The sequence below is a fragment of the Mchenga conophoros genome, linkage group LG18 (genome assembly GCF_057382185.1).
Source record: "Mchenga conophoros isolate Kocher_MC1m ecotype Shallow Benthic linkage group LG18, M_conophoros_male_GT1.1, whole genome shotgun sequence".
Lineage (NCBI taxonomy): Eukaryota > Metazoa > Chordata > Actinopteri > Cichliformes > Cichlidae > Mchenga > Mchenga conophoros.
In genome coordinates this window covers 24,037,499-24,043,569 of record NC_140543.1, presented here as the reverse complement: position 1 = coordinate 24,043,569, position 6,071 = coordinate 24,037,499, and the positions used below count along the sequence as shown (strand labels likewise).

Sequence of the window (6,071 nt, the reverse complement as noted above, 5' to 3'; positions counted from 1 at the left end):
ATGCTGAGGTAGATTCGACTCCGCACATATCCTGACAAAAGTGTCTATAAAATGTACGTAAACGATGATTGAAATAATCCATCTTCGCACTCGCTGGTCGGAATAAAGAAAGGCCCAAAGACATTAGTTTCTATTGATTCTGTACCGTTTTCTATTTGGGCTATTCAGCACAACTAGCACAATCACACGTGGCCCCTTTTTATGAGTGGATGCAGATCGATCAGCCCTCCTCTGATTTACTTACACAAAATAATGTGACTCGAAGTTACCGCAGCGGACCACATCACTTTTGCGGTGAAATATCTTAATTGACTTCCAGTTAACAGCCTGCTGACCTGTTTGGTAATAAACATTCAGATGGAAACCACAATACAAGAAATCACATGAACCATGGGGGTAGCGATGCCTTCACAAACAGTGAGAAATTTAGAGAATATGTTTGCAAATTCATCTGCAAAGACAGTGTGCTCCGGAGATTTCATAGCACATATATAATGCTTTTTCACATTATGTGTCATATATGTATGTAAACTATATATACTACATTACAGTATAATACATATATTAAACGTGGATTAAGGTTTCACACAGTGAGTGTTTCTGGGTAAAGCTTCAGATTCTTTTTTCCTTTAGATATCACCATGTCATACAACCTGAAACTCACAAGGGGGCAGTTATTACGTGTAGGAACCAAGTGACTCACTTTTCTAAACGCTGAAGTGGCAGCAAGTATCCTCTTAAAGAGAGGAGCTCAAATGGCTTTAACGGCATTTGAAATTTCAGTACAAGTTCAGTTTACAGCCTGAGTGGCGTAATTATTTCGAAGGACACGTCACAGATACGATTTAAACTGTTTTTATAAGTGACACAATGAACTGTGTCAGTAGTGGGGTTTGCCATCGTTTATCATGTACTGCCACTTCGGGATTCCCACTTTACGAGCAGCTTTTGAAAGCACCATCTTGACCCAATCGCGACAAAGCAGAAAGCTGCGTTGTGGCTGAAGCGACCAATCGGCGCTCGTTCTGTGGAGTAAGCGGACTCTGGGTGCTTGGCTACCTTGATGTGTCGAGCTCCTGTTTACTACAACAAAGAAACCGTCGCTTAATCGCCAAAAACATTGGTAACAGCGCTGGAATAACGCTGTTGTCGTCAGCGGAGGAGGCGAGGTACTTCGTTTCTTCGTATCCCGCAGAGATTTCGCCCGGGAAAACTATCATTTGTGGACTGATTGAGGACAGGTCGGTGAGTGTTATCCCCGTGTATCCTGGACCGCCCGCAGGATTTGGGTTTCCTGCATGCGAGCAAAATGTGAGGTTTTTCTTTATTACGTGTCATCAGCTCTCTTTGTACTGTTGACTGATTGCACAAGTTTACGTAAAAGTACCACAATTTAAACTTATAGTCATTGCTGTAGTTCAGTCGTGTGATAAAGTTTCCTCTGTTGCTCCGCGGTGCAGTGACATCTCAGGGTGCATGAATTCACCTGAGTGTCCACATCTTGCCATCTCACCTCCTTTGACATCATCGCAGAGTGCAGAGATGGAAAGAGTGACACAGATGATATCTGTGTTGCCTGTCTGTGTGTGACAGAGGGGGAGATTAGTGTAGGTCATTAAATGAGTACATGTACATGGTTGAAATGACAATAAAAGCCTCTTCACTTGACTTGACTTCACTTGACTTGAGTGATCAACATTTATATTAACGCAGTAGGTAATTGTTCCAAAATTCTATATATAACCCCCAACTTTGAAAACAGCCCAATAAAAATGCTGTTTTGATAGTGAATTTTAGGTGTCAGTTAGATTAATCCATCTTGTTAAAGTAACACCGCTTTTCCTCGCTGCACTCTGATTTATCTGTGTTTTCACACCTTGGCATTTATTAAGCTGGATAAGGTGACAAGGACATGGAAGATGGAGAGCAGATGGTGGGAGGGGAGGAGAGAAAAGAAGGGTAGATGATGGAGGGTGAGAGGAGAGTGGAGGAGAGAGGAGAAGGCCCTGGAAACTTGACAAGACAAGAGTGCAAGGACACGTGTGCCTGGTGCAGTGTGTCTGCATATGGCTTTCTAACAAGTAATGGGCAAAAGTGTTGGTGTGGAAAGGTGGTCGGTGGAGTGTGCTTGTTGATGGATGACCTGTCTAAATAGGGGAGGGTGGGGGCTTGCGGAGGAGAGGAGGGAGGATGATGAAGCAGAAGGAGGAGACGGAGCTTTGTAAGAGTGACAGGGGGTCATTTATCTGTCTGTTGGATCTCACCAGCTGGTCACTATAGGAGATCAGACTGTTTACCAGCATTTTCCTTCACTAACTTCTTCCCTTCTGTTTCCTTTCATCTCATATCCTCAATTCCCATCTCCTGCACTTTTCTGCTGTTCTTGCCACAGTTCTTTTTCCTCCTGCCTGTTGTCCTATTCTGCTGATTGAATTATGGACACTTGAGCTGTTTACACTTTCATTTAATGGCCCAAACACTCAAACTGATATTGTAGCTGCTGCGCTATCAATAACAATGAGAAGTGTTTGGGCAATTTAAACATTGTGCTAACACAGGTGTATATTGAATTCTTCAGTGACTTTTGAAAAGGTTTATTTTTTTCCATTCAGTTACATGAAGGATTAGTGTAGCCTGAAACAGCTTCCTAGAGATTTTTAGTAGAGGTGCAACAATACTGGTATCGATATTGAACCGTTCATACAGTGCTCGGATCAGTACGCATATGCATCGTACGGAGCCCCGCAGGGGACATGGGAGAAAAAAAAATTAAGACGGACTTTTGCGAGATCCCATGTCCCCCTAATTTTTCTTCTCCCATGTCCCCTGCGGGGCTCCCTAGTTTCGAGCAATACAAAATTTTTTATTTATTTTATCAACTTTCCTTCTGACGATGCTGTCTGTGTTGAGCGCTCAGTGGATCTGCGTTCGACTACTCCGCCTAGGCTGCATTGTCGAGTGCAGATCCACTGAGCGCAGCACAAGCTAGCAAGACAGAAGCTAAGCTCGTTGCAACATGGCAGCTGCCTCAACGCTACCCGAAGTAGAACCTCCCCCACCCTCATTCAGATCTGGTGTTTGGAGCTATTTTGGTCTTCATGTAAAGTATGACCCTGAAGGTAAACGTGTCATGGACAAAAGTAAAACAGTATGTTGGATGTGCCACGCAGTGCTCAATTACATTGGTGGGAACTAGTGCGTTAGCGCAGTTAGCTTGTTAACATGTTGATGCCCCACGCACGGGGCGATCCTCGTTACCGAAGATTTGCCGTGTTATGGCGTTAATGTCATTTCAATGAGATTAACGCTGACAGCACTAGGGGGAACACAACGAATATGACTGCACGTTTACGCAGACATCATCCTAGTGCAAAGACAAGTGGAAGCAGACAAAAACAACAAGCACGCATGCTACAAACTTTACCAGAGTCATTTAGACAGCCGTTAGCACATGATTCTCCTTATGGGGACCTGATATGTTTAATATGCTGCCGAGAATATAGCCCAGAAGAAACGTATAGTATAGCTTTTATTTTGGAAAGAGCCATTTCTCTGTAATAAACTCTCTTTTCCAAAGATGGGTGATTTCTCGATCAGATAGATTTATTTTTATTTATTATTTTGTTGTTTCAGCAACATTACATTTAAAAACTGTACTTTTGAGTTAAAATATATATTTAAAATTTTAATAAATGACAAATTAAAAAGGCATGAACATTTTTTTTGTATCGAAAATATATCGAACCGTGTCACCAAAGTATCGAACCGAACCAAACTGTGAATTTTGTGTATCGTTGCACCCCTAGTTTTTAGATGTACTTTTCTATCATGCAGGCTGATATATACCGTCCATCTTATTCTAGCGTTCGCTACCGAGATCACCATTTAACGTCACATTCACACCTTCAACCATATGAGAATCTCCAGGCTTCAATTGCACAAATCTAGAGATCGGTCGGTGATTCTCCAGTTGTTAAGGAAAATGTGTATTCCCCAACCGGTTGGTGAGCGATTTCTGGATGAAATCAGTTGCAGAAGTGGTTGCTAGCAAATTGCTGCGGTCTACTGTAGTTTGCTTCGAAGATGCAGACTTGTCTGCAAACACTTGGCAACTACTCACTGAACAGTGGAGGACCTCGGTAAAAGTGTGGCACAACTTTTACTTTGAAGGAAATTTGTTTTCCAATTCTGTTCAGTTCAGTTTTTTTGACTTTCTAAAGTATGGTAGTAAGTATTAAATGGTCTTTAATAAAAAGAAGTATGAAGAAAAGTGTACTTAAACTGTTTCCTGGTGCTGTCAGCTATCAGGTGATTTTACTTGTTTACATCTGCACTTTAAATTCTTCTGAATGCAACCTAATCCTGTACTTCCTATACATTTTCTCTCTCCTCCTTTGCTCATTCAGCTCTCTTACTTTTAATCTGTTTTTGTTTTTTATTTTCTGTTTTATTTCCTGCTTTTCTCCTGGCTCAAAAAAAGCTCCTTTTTATCCATCCAGAGGGACTAATAAGCTGTGCTATGAGTCAGTGTAAGGAAAGAGGCAGATGGGATTCAGCTTGTAGGCCCGATAAGGATTATTTTTTTTAGCTTGGCTGTTTCTCATCACTCCCTGTCTTTGGTGTTTAAGCGGAACAGATAGGGTCTAGCGTTATAGATGTAGTGGTAAAAATCACCCAGATTGAGATAGTGAAAGTTCGCTGTGAATCAAGATGTCAGAGTTGTTGCTTACTGACGGGTGACTTTCTCTAACTCATAAAAGCAACAACAGCCTTATTGCTCATTAATTAATCAACGTCTTGGTCACAGAAGCAAATATTAAATCTGATTTTATCTCATTTCTTTCGACAGTTGTTGAACATATTGCTCATCTGCATTCTGCACAGTTCCCAATGTGTCACTGTGCTCATTATTCGGTGAGACACAAGGCGATTTGGTGACAAGATAGACAACATTTTGTAGTCAGTATGAGCGGCTTTCCATCAGCCATCATTATTTTTAATTACTTTCTTTCCCTGCCTCTCCCACTGAGGTTGTTTTGTACCACAGGAAGCATGCTCTGACAGGAAGCAGACTCAAAGATGTGAACCTGTGAAGTCTCAAATTAAACTAAATCAAGGTTGAAAATAGATCACAGGACATAGCACAGAAGGTTGCGGCTCTAATGGAGAGAGTCATGTTTTGGCAAACACGAGCAAGCGTTAAAAACTACGTGTTTTGAAATAATTTTTATCCTGCCTTTGTATGTACTGTTGCATGAACAAAATGTTGTATTTCTAATTGTACTTAAATGTCACATGTCCAAACTAAAAAGTTGGCTTGTTCGCAATGAATTATGTTATATTTTGAAGTCTCTAGTTTGGTATTTTGGCTATCAAAACCAACTGGATGCGGAGTGCACAGCTTTCCCTAGCAACACACGGTTACCAGACCTCTAGGTCTGTGTATCTGTGGCCTAAGCAAAATGGGAAGGCATAGTATTACTTGGGTAACTCCAAACTGCTCAAAAAATAAGGGAATAGTCAATCATCACAGTATAACACAAAAGCAAGTTTAACTTCAGGAATGCCAAACTAGCCAATTTGGGCAAGAAAAGGATGACTCCCAAAAAGGAACTGGTTTTGTAGGTGGTGACCACAGATTATTGCGCTCTGTCCCACCTGTTTTTTCGCCAGTTTTGCTATTAGATAGTTTCCTTGTCACTTTGGTAGTGTAGCCTCAGCGGGGAAATAAAATAAGTAGAAAGTAATGCTTGGCATTTTGTGATATAAATAGATAATTTAGACATGTCTTTTTAGTTGATAAGAGATCAATGAATTGGGTGATCTGTTATGACACAACCTAGCCAATCAGCAGAGAGCTTCCAGCGACCCTTGCTGTTGACCTTGATCACGTTACTTCCTGCAGTCGCAGTTGTGTTCGGGTTTGTACAGTGCTTTGGGTTCGTTAAATAGTGTGTTATTTAAGCACATTTGCTATATAGGTTACTGTTCAGAACTTTGCCCTGCTTAGCAGTGAGTAAGAAAAAGTCACTCAGCTAACTTCGTTATTCATGTTTTAAATAGTGTGACGG

At 41.2% G+C, this 6,071-nt stretch overlaps 1 protein-coding gene across 7 annotated transcripts in view; it reads left to right on the top strand.

Annotated features, from left to right (window-relative positions):
- The first annotated feature begins 1,020 nt into the window (after positions 1 to 1,020).
- Positions 1,021 to 6,071, top strand: part of LOC146553815 (SPRY domain-containing SOCS box protein 4-like) — an 87,419-nt gene continuing 82,368 nt past the window's right edge. For 2 of the 7 annotated variants that reach the window (XM_085255138.1, XM_085255132.1), the window contains exon 1: positions 1,021 to 1,241. The gene's annotated coding sequence lies outside the window, so the exon portion shown is untranslated. Of the gene's footprint in view, positions 1,312 to 3,015; positions 3,120 to 6,071 lie in introns of those variants that run through there. The other 5 variants (XM_085255137.1, XM_085255129.1, XM_085255134.1 and 2 more) reach the window with 3 other exon arrangements.